The sequence below is a fragment of the Procambarus clarkii genome, chromosome 3, assembly GCF_040958095.1.
Source record: "Procambarus clarkii isolate CNS0578487 chromosome 3, FALCON_Pclarkii_2.0, whole genome shotgun sequence".
NCBI classification, from domain to species: Eukaryota; Metazoa; Arthropoda; class Malacostraca; order Decapoda; family Cambaridae; genus Procambarus; species Procambarus clarkii.
Window position 1 is genome coordinate 60,661,147 of NC_091152.1, and position 22,199 is coordinate 60,683,345.

The window sequence follows — 22,199 nt, forward strand, 5'->3', positions numbered from 1 at the left end:
AGTGTAATTGGCCTGTTATGTTGGACATTGTCTTCTGTGTTGGCATCGATATGTTCTTGTCTTGTCCTTACTCTCATGGTGGGTAGAGTACTCTACGCGAAGTTTTAAAGAGTTTTACGAAACGCGCCCGTGTCGCGTCAGACTAGAAATAAAAATGAATTTTGGAGAATTGATTTTTGATTTACCTCCAACAGTGAAGCGTAATGTACGAAAGATTGAGAAAATTCGTGTTAGAATTATTAATCTTACTTTTTCGGTCATATTTAATAAAATATGTCTACAGGAAAGACTGCTACCAAAATATACTAATATTAAAGCGCACGACCCAGCAGCAAGGAATCAAGCCTTCACGATAAAATATCGCCAGGATCTGATTCGTGATCAGATATACAAGGTAGAGAATGAAATCGAAGACAACAAAACGCAACTACTTCATGCTACAAACGAGTGGAGAAATAGCAACATCGACGATAGTATCCGTACCCGCATTGAACAACACCTCGACATCCTCACAGACCAACATCACCTCAGCACTGAAACAAGGATTATCAAGAAACTAACAACATTATATGGAGGACCTATGGCAATTCCACGACCAAGAGATGGCTTCCTAAACCTTGCAGGAATTAACCTTACTGAGGACCAAGTCACTCTCCTAAATCTGGGCATAAACTGTCATGTTATGTCCAGACCGAATGAGATGGCCCGGAGAGTAGAGTTGGAAATTCTGTTGGACGACATATTCGACCTCGAGACACAAAAGAAGGTCACTACCAAAGATACCTTACAAGCAGAACTTATTGCAGAAGGAGGAAAGAATCGAGGCAACTACAGAAGCACCATACTGTCCCCCGAGCTTAAAGCGGCAGCTAAAAGCCTTCATGAGAACAAGGAGATAGTTGTCAGGAGAGGTGACAAGTCGCCAATATATGTCATTCTTAAAAAAGACGAATATCTGGCGATAATGAACATCATACTCTCTGACCAAACTAAGTTCCAAAGGGTAACGAAGGACACTACAGCCGAATTAAAAGCAAAGGTCAACAAACTGATCGAAACTGTGAACGCCAAGAAATCCGGACTCCACCTGCCAAAGATCATTGGGGAATATAAACCTGGATATGCGTATGGAAATGTCAAGACGCACAAGCCTGGAAACCCACTTCAGCCAATCATTAGCCAGATACCCACACCCACGTACAGACTGGCGAAGCGACTCAACGGCCTGCTGACTCCTTATGTTCCTTGCGCCTTCAGCCTGAAGTCTCCAAAGGAATTTGTTGACTTACTGCGGGGCACACGGGCCACAGGGATAAGAGCCTCGTTGGACGTAGAATCGCTGTTTACCAACGAACCTGTGGACGAGACAATCGGAATGATAGCCGACAGAGTGTATCGTGATCCAGCCTGTACTCCTCTTGACATACCAGAAAATATTCTGAGGAAACTACTCCAAGCTTGTACTAAAGAGGCACCCTTCTTGAGCCCGGATGGGCACATGTATAAGAAAGTAGATGAGGTCGCCATGGGTTCTCCCCTAGGTGTCCTGTTTGCAAACTTCAACATGGGTACCATCGAGCAAGAAGTCTTAGTCGACATGAACTTGAAACCGGCCATATACTGCAGGTATGTTGGCGACATTTTTACACAGGTACCTGATGTCAGACATCTGCAGGAGCTGAAGGAGGCATTTGAGCAGAGTTCCGTGCTGCGTTTCACTTACGAGATGGAAAAGGATGGGAAGCTGCCCTTTCTAGATGTAACAGTCATGGAAAAGGGCGGAGGTTTCCACACTGCAGTCTACACTAAGGAAACAAACATAGGAATGTGCCTAAATGCCAACAGCGACTGCCCAGACAGGTACAAGAGGATTGTTGTTAACGCATATGTCGACCATGCTCTCAGCCACAGCTCAGAATGGAAGCAAGTCGACGAAGAACTCTGTAGGGTAAGGCAGGTCCTAGTCAATAACGGCTTCTCCAATGGTTTCGTCGAAGACATCATAAGAAGGAAAGTGAAAAGCCATGCAACCTCTGAAGAGACAACTAACACAACACCTATACCCCCTATTAGACTATTTTACAGGAACTTCTTTTCCACAGCTCATAAAACGGAGAAAAGGGTCCTGAAAGATATTGTTAATAGAAACGTTATCCCTACAGACAAAAATCAGAGGATACAACTGACGATTTACTATAAAACCAGAAAAACGGCCAGCCTACTCATGAGAAACTCTCCAGACACAAAACAGAACGCTTTAAAAGAGACTAACGTCGTCTATGCCTTCAAATGCCCACTTGGGGACTGTAAGCTCCAAAAAAACCAGTATATAGGCAAGACAACAACGTCTCTTTCTAGGCGTTTAACGATGCATAAGCAACAGGGCTCCATTAAGGAACATATAATCTCTTCCCACAACCAAACCATCGCCAGAGAAATCCTAGTAAACAACACAGAAATCATCGATAGATACAGCGATAGCAGGCGGCTTGACGTTTGCGAGGCACTACACATCAAGAAGTCAACACCAGCAATCAACAGCCAATTATTGCACAACTATATTCTACCCACCTCAAGACTCCGCTCCAATATAGAAGCATCAAGAAATATGGACCAATAGGCTTTCTACAAACACTTCTATTCAATATCTATTGCTTCGTGTTCTGTCTTGTGTTGATGAAATTAATACCCTATTAATACTCTTGTTCTGTCTTGTGTTGATGAAATTAATACCCTATTAATACCACATTTTGTTCTGTCTTGTGTTAATGCCACATCACCCCTTCCACCTCACTCAAATGTAGATATAAAATCGGAGATACGTAAGTTCTATTCAGTTGTGTATTTGTGAACTAAAGTCTTTGAAAATGTAATAAGTTTTACGAAACGCGCCCGTGTCGTGTCAGACTAGAAATAAAAATAAATTTTGGAGAATTGATTTTTGATTTACCTCCAACAGTGAAGCGTAATGTACGAAAGATTGAGAAAATTCGTGTTAGAATTATTAATCTTACTTTTTCGGTCATATTTAATAATATATGTCTACAGGAAAGACTGCTTCCAAAATATACTAATATATATATATATATATATATATATATATATATATATATATATATGTGTGTGAGTGGAGATGAGAGCAAGTGGCGAGGATTGCTTCCTCAGGCACGATAGTCACAGTACATGTAATACATTCTCATTTACTACCTCACAAGCCTAACAATTAGCATAATTTTATTTGGTAAAACATTTTAAATTTATATTTCAGTTATAGGTTGCTGAGAATCAACTTACCGGTATTTGTGTTACTGAGGTCAACAATATCGACTTCCCTTGAGATAGATAGTATTTTTTTATTTATTAAATCTTCTCGTGCATATATTGTAACTATTAGATTGTCTCATGGTGATGACCAGTTGACGCACTCAACGCCTGCAACATTAAGAAAATGTACAGTAAAAGTTAGCAAGTTGGTTAATGGAACGGCAAGGAAAATTTTGCCATTTTAGTGATTACAGCTCAGTACTGTATGTGAGATATTGCTTTACACTGCAGGCGAGGTGTGGTGTATTGCAGGCACCCAGCCTTGATTCCGGCCTCATATGCAAAAACCAGAGTGCATGGCCCTAGTACCTACATGCTTCGGTTGAGCACTTTAGAGCCCTTCCGTAAGTGTGTTCTTTTAAAACTCTACGATCCTACTCAAGCTCAGAGGCCCCTACGGCCCTATTACAGCCCAATTGGGTCGCAACTGGGTTCTACTCTGATGTTATTAGAGTTTGGGTATCCGGCCCCAAGTTAGTAGTGGCTTTCAAGGGGTGTGTTCCATAACGCAAGTAAATTAAAGGGGAAGGGATACAAATGCTCAGATATCTGTATTATTTCACCACCACATAAATAAATATATAAACTGTCACACAGGGGGTATAAATACACAATGTACAGAATCGTCTTCCTCAGAAGACACGGGATGCTCCACGGTGCTCACGATCAGTAGCCCTGGTTCTCTTCTTTGTGGCCCACGATGAATCCTTTGATTCTCTCAGCAAATCTACCCCGGCCACAGGCTAGCCAAATCACAGTCCCACTGGGTGCACCGTCGTGGAGGCCTTCAACCACAAATCCAGCCTGTAGCTGGCAGGTTCCGATCAGCTCTGCTGTGTAGGCCACTCCACGATCGATACTAGGGTTGCGAGCCCTAGGCAGGAGCCTCGTGTGATTCCGCAGATCACTCTCCTCTCTCTGCACCACAGTGGCCAGTCTCTCCCACCAGCCAGCCCCCAGATAAGACGATTCCTGGTACTGCCACGTCACAGGCAGGCTAACACACTCAACAGTGTTCGTCCGGGGGTGGCTCACAGCTTCTGCAGCAAACACGTGGAGAGACTATGGCTGCCTTGAGTAGACTGCCCATCGTCCAGTCCAGCAGTCCCAGGTCGACTCTGTAATCAGACACGTCATCAGTACTAGGGACACCCTAGGGCACCTCACTTACAGGCTTAGACATGTGAGGGAATCTAGATTCCCTCAGCTAGTTTTCCTAGTTTCTAGATTTGGCTAGTCGCTCTAGAAACTGAAGCTTTCAAACGAACATATACTTGTGTGGTGTTGAATGAAAGCTTATGTTAAGGACTATCGGTTGGGACTGGTTAGAGGCTTGTGATATCTCTGTAGAGAGAATTACAGAAATCTTCCTGTTTCTGTGAAATAGGATGAGGAGGGGAGAGTGTAGTGGTACAGGAGGTACTTGACTCTCCCAACGGTTTTACAGGGGGGGAGGGACAGTGGGGTGAACGTTGCCTTCCCCCCCACCATGTGAGACAGTACGCCATTGTCTTTAGGCCTCCCCCTCCTTGTGACGTCACAGGGAGGCTTGAGGGGGAGTTAGCCTGTGATTGGAGTAGGCATGTATGCTCCGAGCTGTGTTTTGGCGCGAACAGCTGTGAGTGGAAGCGGCACGAGGGAACAGTGCCAGCTTTGTGCTGATTGGTCAAGACAAGGTAGGGGGGGGAGATATGGGCATTTGAGTTTCCCTGCCCGCCATAGAGTCAGTTTGAATTGGGCGGCAAGTGGAGAAAGAAGTGACTGGTGGAGGTGGCAGGCCGGCCACCTCCACCCCACGTTAATCGCTTCTGTCATCCAAATTACTCATCGAATATGGCACTCCTGCCATCAGGGGTTGTGTCTAGGCCCAAATTTGCGTGAAATTGGGGCCGATGTGACAAACTAAGAGACAGTTGCAGTGTTAACCCATGAGGCAGATGGCAGAGCCTCATGGTGTATCAGATTGATCCCTCATCCCTCGGGTCTGAGCATCCTGTCTAGTGTCAATGGACAATTGGTGTTGGGCAGTGTAAGTGAGTGTGAAATTACAGGCCCCTGTTGGACTTTTGTATTCCGCCAGGCTGCGTCAGTGTGGGGACGCCGCCGGCCATAGTCACCCCAGTGTAGAGCAAGGCAGGCTCTGGTTTGATGGGGTTGTTAGTGATTCCCCATCCGCGTGTGTACGCCTGTAGGCGACAGCCTGCCAGCACGAGGCACCCATGTGCACGGCCACCCCAGGCCGCGGCCACCCACCTTGGCCAGCTGCCCGGGGGGGGTGGACCACCCCCCCAGGCCACCCGTGCGGCCAAACCCCCACCCTACCCCGCACACCAGCTCAGCCGGGTGGGGTGCTATGACGTCATGCGCTACCCGTGGCCACCCCGGCCACCCGCCGCATGGCCCGGCTCGGCCCGCACGCCGGCTACCCCAGGCTGCCCACGAGCCGGCAGCCTGGGGTAGCCGGCGCGCGGGCCGAGCCGGGCCATGCGGCGGGTGGCCGGGGTGGCCACGGGTAGCGCTTGGCCGGGGTGGCCAAGGGTAGCGGCAGTAAATAACTAAATAACTAAATAACTAAAATAAATAAATAATAACTAAATAGTTATTTAGTGCGGGCTAAATAACTATTTAGCTGTTTGTTATCGTGCCACTGGATGGACATTAACGTAACGTAAACTCGGTAATGTAGTAGTTAGTCTCTTGTTATTAATAAATTGTTATGTTATAGAAAACAGTCTTTGATGTCAACCCTTCAACCATATTATTCCACCATATATCTGCATATTATTAAATGTTGATGTGATCTTGAAATGACGGCTGTTCTTGGGAATTCGAATTCCAATTCATAGCGCCACATCAAATATAAATATTTGATTGTGAGAACCCGTCGGTTACCCTTTATTAGTTTTAACGTCCTGTTTAACTAGGAGGAGCCAGCGGCCTATTGTGGACAGGTTTTCACCCTAATGGTGGAGGCCTGGCGGTTTGCTCCTGCTTTTCCTGTTTCTATTGGACTCATGCTTAACTGCCGTGAGCAGACTTTAAACTTGTAGTCCACCTCCTAAGGGAGGTAGGCGTAGAAAAAAATCTCACAAGACACAAACGCCCACCTATCCACTCCATTGATGGCGTTGCTGTCTAAGCGTCACCTCACCAGAGGTCAGCAGCGGCTATGTTATGAGCTGATCAAGACGGGAAACCAGCCCCTGTGGCCGGTATATCCTGTCCTCACTAGATGGCGCTGTCCATTTGGAGGGGGTTTCAGGAGCTGACTCACAGATGGCGTTATCGTCACTGCTCCGTACTACAACGCTGGACTCGGGTCCGTAACACCTTGGTGGAAATATAGTGTAATTTTAAGGTAAGGAATAAAATTATTCTAAAAAATAACCGGTCTTATTATCCATCACCAGTACTTTATACAGCTCACTACTAGGTCGTCCGGAGCATCACTAGCCCTCACGCTAGCTCCAGTTATGGTGACGTCTTCAAGTGATCCCACCTTCTTAGTGCACTCGCTAATACACTCAACCAGCCCCACTGGCTAGCATCTTCCAAGAGTGAAGCTCACAGCACTCAACTAGCCCCACTGGCTAGCTCGTCTCAAGGTGGACCAAAGTACTCCTTCACACTCCCTGCTTCACTCCTACCCATCACCTGTCCCTAGTATCTCGTCACCTCCCAACACAACAAACCAGAAGAAGGGACACTAATATTAAAGTGAGGGGCAACTGTTTTAGTGTAGAACCTGGATCATAGATGGCGCCGAGGTCCGTCACAAGCACCAACCAAAGTCATGTGTCTTTGTGGACCTCTAATTGCTCCCAGTATGGTTATTGCACGATGGCTGTCATGTGCCCATTGTCAGGGAGCCAATCATCTTGAGAGCCACGGTGTGCCACTCCAGCCGGGGGCAGCTGAGGGGCAGGTACAGGGACGCCTCCCAGGTCAGGTGCTGCTCTGTGGCTAATTCATGTCCCTGACTGTTTGTGTTCCAAGAGGACTGGACGGGACTCGAAGCCTCTGGCCCAATAGTTGCGTCTATTCTAGTCAGGGACGTTGTAATGAGAAGTGAATACATTTAGTCTATCAGGCAATAGACATTCATCATGTCAGTAAATCCCTGACGTGTTCGTATTTACTTGTGATCAACGAGGATCAACCTGCCCTGAAGGCCCGGTCTCTCACCAGGCCTTCTCTGTTAAGACTACTAAGTGCATCTTTTCATCACATAATTCACCAAAGCTCGGAATCATATTTGGAAAGTTATATTGATATTAAGTAATTAACTTGGGATCCCTCGAGGCATAGACAGAGAGACTACTGAGTGAGCCTTCGTGATCCTGGGAAAATCAAAAGTGAAAGTGGAGGTAAACGCCAGAAGGAGGATAAGTGAACTTTGCTTGAGGTTTGGGAGAGTTCCCGCATAATGTATGTGTATAAACTCTCCACAACACCTGCATTGTAGGAATTAACTCTGATGCATAATATGTCTGTGTACTCGCCTTGTTGTGCTTGCGGGGGTGGAGCTCTGTCTCTTTGGTCCCGCCTCTCAACTGTCAATCAACTGATGTACAGGTTCCTGAGCCTATCGGGCTCTATCATATCTACACTTGAAACTGTGTATAGAGTCAGCCTTCACCACATCACTTCCTAATTCATTCCATTTGTCAACCACTCTGACACTAATATTTTTTGTAATGTTTCTGGACTATTTGGGCTCTCAATTTCCACCTGAGTCCCCTAGTGCGTTTGTCTCTTGTGTTAAATAGTTTCTCTTTATCTACCCTATCAATTCCTTTGAGAATCTTGTATGTGGTGATCATGTCTCCCCTAACTCTTCTGTTTCCCAGTGACGTGAGGTTTAATTCCCGTAGTCTCTCCTCGTAGCTCATACCCCAAAGTTCGTGTACTAGTCTGGTGGCAAACCTTTGAACTTTTCCAGTTTAGTCTTATCCTTGACTAGATATGGACTCCATGCTGGTACTTCATATTCCAGGATTAGTATGACATATGTGGTATATAAAGTTCTGAATGAATCCTTACACAAGTTTCTAAAGGCAGCTCTTATGTTGGTCATCCTGGCATATGCCGCTGATGTTATCCACTTAATATGGGCTTCAGGGAACAGGACTGGCATGATTTCAACCCCCAAGTCTTTCTCTCTCTCTCTGATTCTTGAAGAATTTCATCTCTCAAATAACATTTTGTATCTGGCCTCCTGTTCCCTCCACCTATCTTCATTACACTACATTTGCTTGGATTAAACTCTAACAACCATTTGTTTGACCATTCCTTCAGTTTGTCCAGGTCTTCTTGAAGCCTCAAGCAGTCCTCCTCTGTCTTAATCCTGCTCATAATTTTGGCGTCGTCAGCAAACATTGAGAGGAATGAGTCTATACCCTCTGGGAGATCATTTACGTATATCAGAAACAAGATAGGTCCGAGTACAGAGCCCTGTGGGACTCCACTGGTGACTTCGCGCCAATCTGAGGTCTCACCCCTCACTGTAACTCTCTGCTTCCTATTGCTTAGTATTATAGATTTGTGGGTTGGTGGTGTTGTCGTCGTTGATCCTTCTCTACGGACAACCCAACCCACAACTCGGTAGAGTGCTTATACCTCACTAGATCACCCTTGGTGCTTCTGGCTCTTGGAGAGGGGCTCAACGTCACACGTTTAGGGGATGCAGCTCCAACACTTAGCCTCGTTGTCACGTGCACACACCCACTCGAGCCGCTGTGACTCCCCCACTCTCTCTTTATGAGATATGATCTCCTCAATCCCCTATGACTTACTAGTATTACCTTCTACCCTGTCCACAGCAGTGGTTCTTGGTTCTTTCTCTCTCTCTCTCTCTTCCTTTACTATTTCCTGGGAAGCCTCACTAGGACAAGGGCAAACACCAGCAAATTGGAATACATTTACTGGACAAAGCACATACACAATACATACACACATATAATAATAATGAATCCTATACTTTATACTATTACAATCAGGTTGCACTCCAACACCATTAGAACTCTATCATCAGCTTATCAAGTGGTATCCTATCTCCTGGTTCACCACCTGATACTATCAACCTCCTCAAGTTCATCAAGTCTACATACACTGTTGCAACAGAGGAATATATATATATATATATATATATATATATATATATATATATATATATATATATATATATATATATATATATATATATATATATATATATATATATATGTATATATATATATATATATGACAATGTCAGACCACGGAGGAAAAATGAAACAGGAAATTTCCTTAAGTACTTTCGTATATTAAATACATCTTCAGAAGGTCCTTCTGAAGACCTTCTGAAGATGTATTTAATATACGAAAGTACTTAAGGAAATTTCCTGTTTCATTTTTCCTCCATGGTCTGACATTGTCACATTCTTAATCACGTGTTTATTTTCGTGATATACACATATATATATATATATATATATATATATATATATATATATATATATATATATATATATATATATATATATATATATATATATAAATGTGTACAATGAAAATCAGCATGTGAATGCAATAACATATATCAGCATAAAGGTTTCTTGCTACACCGCAATGATCAATCGATCACCCTATCAGTCCTAGAACGCATACATCTGTAGGTAATCCAGCCTATGCCTGCAACTCTAAACTTCAGTATAAAACACTCCGTGACATAAGAATGCCAACAATCACTCACCTCTCACTGCGTCTTGCACGCTAATGACAACCAAACACTATCAACTCCCTACAAGTAATCCACCAGAACTTCCCTTCCACCTCTGGAAGTTCACTACCCTGATCTTCAGGTTCTTCTGGGCTTAACTACCAGGATCCTCTGCAGCTCCTCCAGGCTGCTATCATGAAGTTTCCTTGAGCAACTATGGTGCTTCACCCTTTCTGCTATGGTCCTCCACAGCTCTCCTGGCTGATACACCATGAAGTTTCCTCGAGCAACTATGGTGCTTCACCACCTCTACAGAAGCACGTGACACTCCTCTTCACTGCTTCTCCTCACAGCTCGAGGTCCTCTGCTCCAATACCTTGGAGTCTCATCAACTACTCCTTCTGTGCTGGTTTCGAAGTTCTCAGCAACTTCTTCCCCAAAGACAAACCACAGATTGTCTGGTCGAGGGCGCTCTTCCCTCTGACGAAGCTTGGTCAGGGCGCTTCCACGGCCCACAATAATGCCTCTGGGCGGTTTAATACTCTTCTCGTCGACCAGGACTTGAGACCACAACGTTCCCAGCTTGATTCTACAGCTGGCACGTCTACACATTTCTCTTCTCTTCGAGATATATCACTAGGGGTTCCCTTCTGACGGGAGCTCAACGGAGCGCGGCTTTCCCCCTGCGATGTCTGGCCTCAAGTGAGGTCAAAGCCCTCCAGAAGCGAGCCTCACGCCTCCAGCAAAATGTCCACATCTCCTAGCCAGTCGTTTATCTGTTTTCTTCTTCATTGCCCATAATCTCAAATTGTTCAGCATATCCAAGCAACTATTTTACATATGGGTTATCACCTCAATATTTGCTAGACCTTCTAATCAGGTCAGGCTTGATGAATAACTCTCAAGGAGGGAGACTCGTTTCTCCTGCAGGTTGAGATCATAACATTAGGGCCCATGGTAACCGAAAATCCGAAGAAAAATGGAATATTTACGAAAAATTACGAAAAATACTACAACGTTCTGGCAACACTGTGGTCCAAACCGTTTAATGATATCTTGAAAATTAACGTAATTAGAGTCAAATTTCCCGCTGCAACTTTCGTGAATCTGGTCCTCGCAGCGCCGCGGGGTATTGTATCTTACGTTGTAGAAGTCTTATTTTTCGTAATAGCGTTGAAAATAACATGTTATGCATAAAATGAATATAAACTCACTCATTGGCAACAGTATCGTGTGAGAGAGAGGGTGGTATGTGGCTCAGCCCCATCAGTGACTCTGTGTCTCTCGTGGGGGGTTGTTGTATCGGTGACGCGCTCTCACACTATCTCCCAGAACTCATGCTATTATTGTTATTTGTACTGCAATATGACTTACCAAACGAACAAGAGACAAGCATTGAAAGCTAGATGCATGCGAGCTCTCCATAGAAGGTACTAGCTGGCCGCAATGCGTAAATCACGCAATTGTCACGAGTGACCGCGAGTAGAGTAACTTGTCGCACGCGCTACGCAACTCCAACTTTTACAATTAGATCTGGTTTCACCGTCTTTATTTATTATTCAATTTACATGAAACTTGCACATTATATGTAGAGTTTACGCCTCTATAAAGGGATGTCATTATTATTATCTACGTAGATTTATTGTTTTTATAAATAATGATACACTTCATTTTGTTGCAAACGTTTTTGGGAAAATTTTATAAATCTGTATTATTGCACTAAATACATCTGGGATAATGATGTGACATGCAAATCTTTATTATATAGTAAGGTCATACCTGCGTGTCGTAGAAATGATTTTGGTTCACAATTGTGGGCTGTGAAATCAATTGAACATGGTTGAAAAATTCAATTTTTTTTTTTTCTCCGTCTCTATTTAGGCTGAGATGCTGAAACTTGGCCTAGGTGCAGCACCTTTCACATGTATCAGGATAATAAATTATGAATACCCTACAACAATTTTTTATATCCTGGTACCATGGCCCCTTAGGTACTCCCTTATCCACTGAAGCACCTTACCAGCTACACCTGCCTGTCTCTCCAGCTTATGCACCAGCCTCTTATCGGGTACTGTGTCAAAGGCTTTCCGACACTGCAAGAAAACTTTGGTGTACTAACCTAATTGTACTCACCTAATTGTGCTTGCGGGGTTGAGCTTTGTCTCTTTGGGCCCACCTCTCAACTGTCAATCAACTGGTGTACAAATTCCTGAGCCTACTGGGCACTATCATATCTACATTTGAAATTGTGTATGGAGTCAGCCTCCACCACATCACTGGCTAGTGCATTCCATTTATTAACTACTCTGACACTGAAAAAATTCTTTCTAACGTCTCTGTGGCTCATCTGGGTACTAAGTTTCCACCTGTGTCCCCTTGTTCGTGTCCCACCCGTGCTGAAGAGTTTGTCTTTGTCCACCCTGTCAATTCCCCTGAGAATTTTGTAGGTGTGTGTGTATGTGTGTACTCACCTAGTTGTGTTTGCGGGGGTTGAGCTCTGGCTCTTTGGTCCCGCCTCTCAACCGTCAATCAACTGATGTACAGATTCCTGAGCCTACTGGGCTCTGTCATATCTACATTTGAAACTGTGTATGGAGTCAGCCTCCACCACATTACTTCCTAATGCATTCCATTCGTCAACCACTCTGACACTAAAAAAGTTATTTCTAATATCTCTGTGGCTCATTTGGGCACTCAGTTTCCACCTGTGTCCCCTAGTGCGTGTGCCCCTTGTGTTAAATAGCCTGTCTTTATCAACCCTGTCGATTCCCTTGAGAATCTTGAATGTCGTGATCATATGTGAGTGTGTGTGTACTCACCTATTTGTGCTTGTAGGATCGAGCATTCACTCTTGGATCCCGCCTTTCCAGCCATCAGTTGTTTACAGCAATGACTCCTGTCCCATTTCCCTGGTCTTCTTGAAACCTCAAGCTGTCCTCCTCTGTCTTAATCCTTCTCATAATTTTGGCGTCGTCAGCAAACATTGAGAAGAATGAGTCTATACCCTCTGGGAGATCATTTACGTATATCAGAAACAGGATAGGTCCAAGTACAGAGCCCTGTGGGAATCCACTGGTGACTTCACGCCATTGTGAGGTCTCACCCCTCACTATAACTCTCTGCTTCCTATTGCTTAGGTACTCCCTTATCCACTGGAGCGGCCTACCAGTTACTCCTGCCTGTTTCTCCAGCTTATGCATCAACCTTTTATGGGGTACTGTGTCAAAGGCTTTCCGACAGTCCAAAAAAATGCAGTCCGCCCATCCCTCTCTTTCTTGCTTAATCTTTGTCACCTGATCGTATAATTCTATCAAGCCTGTAGGGCAAGATTTACCCTCCCTGAACCCATGTTGATGGGTTGTCACGAAGTCTCTTCTCTCCAGATCTGTTACTAGGTTTTTTCTCACAATCTTCTCCATCACCTTGCATGGTATACAAGTTAAGGACACTGGTCTGTAGTTCAGTGCCTCTTGTCTGTCACCCTTTTTGTATATTAGTACTACATTAGCAGTCTTCCATATTTCTGGTAGGTCTCCCGTTTCCAGTGACCTACTATACACTATGGAGAGTGGTAAGCAAAGTGCTCCTGCACACTCTTTCAATACCTATAGTGAGATTTCGTCCGGCCCAACAGCTTTTCTCACATCCAGCTCCAATAGGTGCTTCTTGACCTCATCTCTTGTAATTTCGAACCTATCCAAGGTCACCTGGTTTGCTGCCACCTCTTCTAGCGCCGTGACATATCCCTGTTCTATTGTAAAGACCTCCTGGAACATTTTGTTGAGTTCTTCACACACCTCTTTGTCATTCTCTGTGTACCTGTCCTCGCCCACCCTAAGTTTCATCACCTGTTCCTTCACTGTTGTCTTCCTCCTGATGTGACTGTGTATTAGCTTTGGTTCGGTCTTGGCTTTATTAGCTATATCATTTTCATACCTTTTCTCAGCTGCTCTTCTCACACTGACATACTCGTTCCTGATTCTCTGGTATCTCTCTCTACTTTCTGGTGTTCTGTTATTACGGCAGTTCCTCCATGCTCTTTTGTTCAGCTCCTTTGCTTTCATACATTCCCTATTAAACCACGGATTCTTCCTTTGCTTCTCTGTTTTTTCTTGCAGGGCTGGGACAGACCTGCTTACAGCCTCCTAGCATTTTTGGGTGACATAGTCCATCATGTCTTGTACGGACTTGGTTCCGAGTTCTGTGTCCCAATGTATATCCCATAGGAATTTATACATCTCCTCATAGTTTCCCTTTCGGTACGCCAGCCCTTTGTTTCCCAGTTCTTTTTTGGGGGTGATAATTCCTAGCTCAACCAGGTACTCAAAGCTCAATACACTGTGATCACTCATTCCCAAGGGGGCTTTCAACTTAACTTCCTTTATATCCGACTCATATAGGGTAAATATCAGATCAAGCAAGGCTGGTTCATCCCCTCCTCTCATTCTTGTCGGTCCCTTGGACGACAAGAATGCACACACACACACCACACACAAACACACACACACACACACACACACACACACACACACACACACACACACACACACACACACACACACACACACACACACACACACACACACACACACACACACACACACACACACACACACACACACACACACACACACACACACACAGTTGAGGTCAGTTGCCCCACTTGCCCCAAAGACACCCCCCAGTTCCCCCCAGACCCCCGGTGAAAGGGGGAACTCTGACACCCGAGTTTCCAAGAAGAGTCTCAAGGTTTGGTACACCAATGCTGATGGGGTAGCCAATAAAGCAGAAGAGATAAAAGAAAGAGTTAGTGAGGCAGACCCAGACATAGTGGCAACAGTGGAAACTAAAATAAATGGCATGATCTCGGATGCAATCTTTCCAGAGGGGTACCAGGTGATAAGAAAAGAAAGGACACAGAGACAGGGAGGAGGAGTGGCACTACTAATAAAGCGGAAATGGAAGTTTGATGAGCTGGAAAATCCGGGTACCAATGAAAGCACGAGCTTCATACATGGAACTCTGACAGTGGATGGGAAGAAGATTGTAATCTTGATACTCTACAATCCCTCACCAAACAGTAGAAGGCCCAGGCAGGAGTACGAGGACAGCAACAAGACATGTAAAGATGAACTGCAGAGGGCAGCAACTTTAGCGCATAGAATGAGAGCGAAGCTGCTGGTCATGGGGGACCTAAATCACGGAGAGATAGATTGGGAAACGAGGAATCCCCATGGCGGGGAGGAGACCTGGGGAGCGAAGCTGGTAGACGTTATTGACAGGAATTTCCTAACACAGCATGTGAAAGAAGATACTAGGGAAAGAGGAGGGTATACGCCCAGCCTATTAGATCTCATTTTCACCCAGAATGTAGAAGACATCGAGCAGTTGGAACATGAAATACCACTAGGAGCTAGTGACCATTGTGTCCTAGTCTTTGACTACATGATGGAGCTTAAAATTGTGACCAAAGGACAAGAGGTCCGGGAAAGGAGACTTGATTACAGAAAAGGGGACTACAGAAGGATAAGGGACTACCTGGGAGAAGTGCAGTGGGAGGAAGAACTTAGAGGAAAAACAGTGCAAGGTATGATGAACCAAGTCATATTGAAATGCAAGGAGGCTGAAGAGAGATTTATTCCAACAATAAAGGAAAAAAGCAGGAGGGAATATAATAACCCATGGTTTAATAGACAGTGTCAGGAAGCAAAGGTGAGAAGCAGGAGGGAGTGGAGGAAGTACAGAAGACAAAGGACAGAGGACAACAGGATTAGATGGAACAGAGCTAGGAATGATTACATTAACATCAGACGAGTGTCGGAAAGAAATTATTAGAATGATATTGCAGTCAAAGCGAAAAAGCAACCTAAATTACTACATAGCCATATAAGAAGGAAGATGTCGGTAAATGACCAAGTGACAAGACTGAGGAAAATAGAAGGGGCATATACAGAAAGCGACAAGGAAATCTGCGAGGTACTGAATGCAAAATTCCATGGAGTGTTCACAACCGAGCCTGAGCAGCTCCCATTGTTAGTAGAGATTACCCAAGATGAAAGACTATCAGATATAGAGGTGACAGCAGAGGATGTAATGAAACAGTTGACAACATTGGATGCAAATAAAGCTGTTGGACCAGACAAAGTATCACCGTGGATACTTAAAGAGGCAGCGCAGGCTCTCAGCGTGCCTCTGGCAATGATCTTTAATGAGTCACTTATGTCGGGGGAATTGCCCAGTTGCTGGAAGGAGGCAAATGTCGTACCGATTTTCAAAAAAGGTGATAGGGAGGAGGCACTTAACTACAGACCCGTATCACTGACAAGCATCCCCTGCAAAATACTTGAAAGAATAATTAGGCTAAGACTTGTTGAGCACCTGGAGAGCATTGGGTTTGTAAACAAGCACCAACATGGGTTCTGGACAGGGAAATCATGCCTAACAAACCTTTTAGAATTCTATGATAAAGTAACAAGGATAAGGCAGGACAGAGAAGGCTGGGCAGACTGCATATTTCTTGACTGCCAAAAGGCCTTTGATACAGTACCGCACATGAGACTGCTATACAAACTTGAGAGGCAGGCAGGAGTAAGCGGAAAGGCCCTAGTATGGGTGAAGAACTACCTAACAGGAAGGAGCCAGAGGGTAATGGTAAGGGGCGAGAAGTCGGACTGACGAACAGTAACAAGTGGAGTACCTCAAGGATCGGTGCTGGGACCAATCCTCTTTCTAATTTACGTAAATGATATGTTTACAGGAGTGGAATCATATATGTCAATGTTTGCGGATGACGCAAAATTAATGAGAAGAGTTGTGACAGACGAGGATTGTAGGATCCTCCAAGAGGACTTAAACAGGCTGCAGAGATGGTCAGGGAAATGGCTACTGGAGTTTAACACCAGTAAATGTAAAGTTATGGAAATGGGATCAGGTGACAGGAGACCAAAGGGACAGTACACAATGAAGGGGAACAGCCTACCTGTAACGATTCGAGAAAGAGACCTGGGAATGGATGTGACACCTAATCTAACTCCTGAGGCACGTATAAATAGGATAACGACAGCAGCGTACTCTACACTGGCGAAAATTAGAACTTCATTCAGAAACCTAAATGAGGAGGCTTTTAGGGCGCTTTACACTGCCAACGTGAGACCCGTCTTAGAGTATGCCGCGCCATCATGGAGCCCCCACCTGAAGAAACACATAAAGAAACTGGGGAAGGTTCAGAGGTTTGCGACGAGGCTTGTCCCAGAGTTACGAGGGATGGGATATGAAGAGCGGCTGAAGGAACTGAACCTTACGACACTAGAGAAAAGAAGGGAGAGAGGAGATATGATAGGGACATATAAAATACTCAGGGGAATTGACAAAGTGGAAATAGATGAAATGTTCACACGTAATAATAACAGAACGAGGGGACATGGGTGGAAACTGGAAACTCAGATGAGTCACAGAGATGTTAGGAAGTATTCTTTTAGCGTGAGAGTAGTGGAAAAATGGAATGCACTTGGGGAACAGGTTGTGGAAGCAAATACTATTCATACTTTTAAAACTAGGTATGATAGGGAAATAGGCCCATAGTCATTGCTGTAAACAACCGATAGCTGGAAAGGCGGGATCCAAGAGCCAATGCTCGATCCTGCAAGCACAAATAGGTGAGTACACACACACACACACACACACACACACTTGTGTGTGTGTGTGTGTGTGTGTGTGTAGTGTGTGTGTGTGTGCATCGTAAGGACGTCCGCCAGCATGTTATTTTAGTGTATAATATTGTTTGGTCGTAGGAGATTTATACGTCAAAATATGACGTACTGTTCGATCGCTGGAGAGCACGGGCTGCACTGCCAGCACACCCCTTGACGTCATCAGCCATACATACTTCGCATGTGTATGTATGGAGATGCCTATATGTGATGACCTGAACATCCTATGTAGCTCCTGTCCCCCAGTTCTGCACACTGGCACTGACTAGGAAGCTCAGGTAATGATCACTTGTCATTCACATGTTAAAAGTTAGTTAACAAACTAACAGTTAGTTAACAGTTAGTTATTAGTTAGACGTTTCTGCGTCCCGCTGATGCGATATTAGCTTTCTCGACACCAATCTCGAGCCAAACCACCACTCTGTGTAAATTGAGTCATTGAGTTAATGAGTGAACTGATGTTAATTGTTACACATGTGTTTCCCCCTGAAACACTTCCAAGTCTTGCCTTTGGTGACCTTAATCACCTCTAATTGCTTCTTATAATAATCCATGATACCGACGAGTTGTGAGGAGGCCCCGGGAGAGAGGCCCCGGGAGAGAGGCCCCGGGAGAGAGGCCCCGGGAGAGAGGCCCCGGGAGAGAGGCCCCGGGAGAGAGGCCCCGGGAGAGAGGCCCCGGGAGAGAGGCCCCGGGAGAGAGGCCCCGGGAGAGAGCCCCCGGGAGAGAGGCCCCGGGAGAGAGGCCCCGGGAGAGAGGCCCCGGGAGAGAGCCCCCGGGAGAGAGGCCCCGGGAGAGAGGCCCCGGGAGAGAGGCCCCGGGAGAGAGGCCCCTGGAGAGTGGCCCCGAGAGAGAGAGGCCCCGGGAGAGAGGCCCCGGGAGAGAGGCCCCGGGAGAGAGCCCCCGGGAGAGTGGCCCCGGGAGAGAGGCCCCGGGAGAGAGGCCCCGGGAGAGAGCCCCCGGGAGAGAGGCCCCGGGAGAGAGGCCCCGGGAGAGAGGCCCCGAGAGAGAGGCCCCTGGAGAGTGGCCCCGAGAGAGAGAGGCCCCGGGAGAGAGGCCCCTGGAGAGTGGCCCCGGGAGAGAGGCCCCTGGAGAGTGGCCCCGCGAGAGAGAGGCCCCGGGAGAGAGGCCCCTGGAGAGTGGCCCCGGGAAAGAGGCCCCGGGAGAGAGGCCCCGGGAGAGAGGCCCCGGGAGAGAGGCCCCGGGAGAGAGGCCCCTGGAGAGTGGCCCCGAGAGAGAGAGGCCCCGGGAGAGAGGCCCCTGGAGAGTGGCCCCGGGAAAGAGGCCCCGGGAGAGAGGCCCCGGGAGAGAGGCCCCGGGAGAGAGGCCTCCATATTGCTTTCTTGGCGTTGTGGGGGTTGTCGCCCCCAGTGTGAGTCCTGACCTGACCAAAAACTGTCTGAGGATCACCACCCCACACAGGAGCCCCACATTGGAGCCCCACAGTGGAGCCCCACAGTGGCGCTCCACAGGGGAGCCCCACAGGGGAGCCCCACAGAGGAGCCCCACAGAGGAGTCCCACAGGGGAGCCCCAAAGGGGAGCCCCACAGGGGAGCCCCACAGGGGAGCCCCACAGAGGAGTCCCACAGGGGAGCCCCACAGGAAAGCCCCACAGTGGAGCCCCACAGGGGAGCCCAACAGGGGAGCTCCACAGGGAAGCCCCACAGAGGAGCCCCACAGTGGAGCCCCACAGTGGAGCCCCACAGGGGATCTCCACAGAGGAGCCCCACAGGGGAGCCCCAAAGGGGAGCCCCACAGGGGAGCCTCACAGGGGAGCCCCACAGAGGAGCTCCACAGAGGATCCCCACAGAGGAGCCCCACAGGGGAGCCCCACAGTGAAGCTCCACAGAGGAGCCCCACAGTGGAGCTCCACAGGGGAGCCCCACAGGGGAGCCCCACAGGGGAGCCCCACAGGGGAGCCCCACAGGGGAACCCCACAGAGAAGCCCCACAGTGGAGCTCTACAGGGGAGCCCCACAGGGGAGCCCCACAGTGGAGCCCCACAGTGGAGCCCCACAGGGGAACCCCACAGAGGAACCCCACAGAGGAGCCCCACAGGAGAGCCCCACAGTGGAGCCCCACAGGGGAGATTCACAAGGGAGCCCCACAGGGGGGGCACCACAGTGGAGCCCCACAGGGGAGCCCCACAGTGGAGCCCCACAGGGGAGCCCCACAGGGGAGCCCAACAATGGAGCCCCACAGGGGAGCCCCACAGGGGAGCCCCACAGGGGAGCCCCACAGGGGAGCCCAACAGTGGATCCCCACAGTGGAGCCCCACAGGGGAGCCCCACAGGGGAGCCCCACAGGGGAACCCCACAGAGAAGCCCCACAGTGGAGCTCTACAGGGGAGCCCCACAGGGGAGCCCCACAGTGGAGCCCCACAGTGGAGCCCCACAGGGGAGCCCCACAGAGGAACCCCACAGAGGAGCCCCACAGGAGAGCCCCACAGTGGAGCCCCACAGGGGAGATTCACAAGGGAGCCCCACAGGGGGGGCACCACAGTGGAGCCCCACAGGGGAGCCCCACAGTGGAGCCCCACAGGGGAGCCCCACAGGGGAGCCCAACAATGGAGCCCCACAGGGGAGCCCCACAGGGGAGCCCCACAGTGGAGCCCCACAGGGGAGCCCAACAGTGGATCCCCACAGTGGATCCCCACAGGGGAGCCCCACAGGGGAGCCCCACAGGGGAGCCCCACAGGGGAACCCCACAGAGAAGCCCCAGAGTGGAGCTCTTCAGGGGAGCCCCACAGGGGAGCCCCACAGTGGAGCCCCACAGGGGAGCCCCACAGAGGAACCCCACAGAGGAGCCCCACAGGAGAGCCCCACAGTGGAGCCCCACAGGAGAGCCCCACAGTGGAGCCCCACAGGGGAGATTCACAGAGGAGCCCCACAGGGGAACCCCACAGAGAAGCCCCACAGTGAAGCTCTACAGGGGAGCCCCACAGGGGAGCCCCACAGTGGAGCCCCACAGAGGAACCCCACAGAGGAGCCCCACAGGAGAGCCCCACAGTGGAGCCCCACAGGGGAGATTCACAAGGGAGCCCCACAGGGGGGGCACCACAGTGGAGCCCCACAGGGGAGCCCCACAGTGGAGCCCCACAGGGGAGCCCCACAGGGGAGCCCAACAATGGAGCCCCACAGGGGAGCCCCACAGGGGAGCCCCACAGTGGAGCCCCACAGGGGAGCTCAACAGTGGAGCCCCACAGTGGAGCCCCACAGGGGAGCCCCACAGGGGAGCCCCACAGGGCAGCCCCACAGGGGAGCCCCACAGGGGAACCCCACAAGGAAGCCCCACAGTGGAGCTCTTCAGGGGAGCCCCACAGGGGAGCCCCACAGTGGAGCCCCACAGGGGAGCCCCACAGAGGAACCCCACAGAGGAGCCCCACAGGAGAGCCCCACAGTGGAGCCCCAAAGGGGAGATTCACAAGGGAGCCCCGCAGAGGAGCCCCACAGAGGAGCCCCACAGGGGAGCCCCACAGTGGAGCCCCACAGGGGAGCCCCACAGTGGAGCCCCACAGGGGAGCCCCACAGGGGAGCCCCACAGTGGAGCCCCACAGGGGAGCCCCACAGTGGAGCCCCACAGGGGAGCCCCACAGGGGAGCCCCACAGGGGAGCCCCACAGTGGAGCCCCACAGGGGAGCCCCACAGGGGAGCCCCACAGTGGAGCCCCACAGTGGAGCCCCACAGGGGAGCCCCACAGGGGAGCCCCACAGTGGAGCCCCACAGGGGAGCCCCACAGTGGAGCCCCACAGGGGAGCCCCACAGGGGAGCCCCACAGTGGAGCCCCACAGGGGAGCCCCACAGGGGAGCCCCACAGTGGAGCCCCACAGTGGAGCCCCACAGCGGAGCCCCACAGGGGAGCCCCCACACCCAAGTCGTAAACTCATTGCTCTGGTTGTTAGTGGATCTTGACAGCTCTCAGAGAGCCATCTGCTACATGCAAATGGGAGATGTTGCAAGCAATTGTACCATTAAACTAAGAAATAAACGTACTCAAAGAAGCTGAAGGAAGATCCATTCCATATCCTGAAGAACAGAGAACCAAGAACAATATCAGACAACAGAACTACCTAGACACACGGAACACATAAGGTAAATACAATTAGCTAAGCTGTAATTCGGTGAGCACAGCATTGGAACAAACTACAGACAATCTATATAAATATAAATGGAAATGTTGGTTTGTGCATAACCGCTAATCTCTAGGGAAGGCTCCCCTGTGGGGCTAGCTGCTAGGGAAGGTCACCAACACGGCTGCTAGGGAAGGTCACCAGCATGGCTGCTAGGAAAGGTCACCAGCATGGCTGCTAGGAAAGGTCACCAGCACGGCTGCTAGGGAAGGTCACCAGCATGGCTGCTAGGAAAGGTCACCAGCACGGCTGCTAGGGAAGGTCACCAGCATGGCTGCTAGGGAAGGTCACCAGTATGGCTGCTAGGGAAGGTCACCAACATTGCTGCTAGGGAAGGT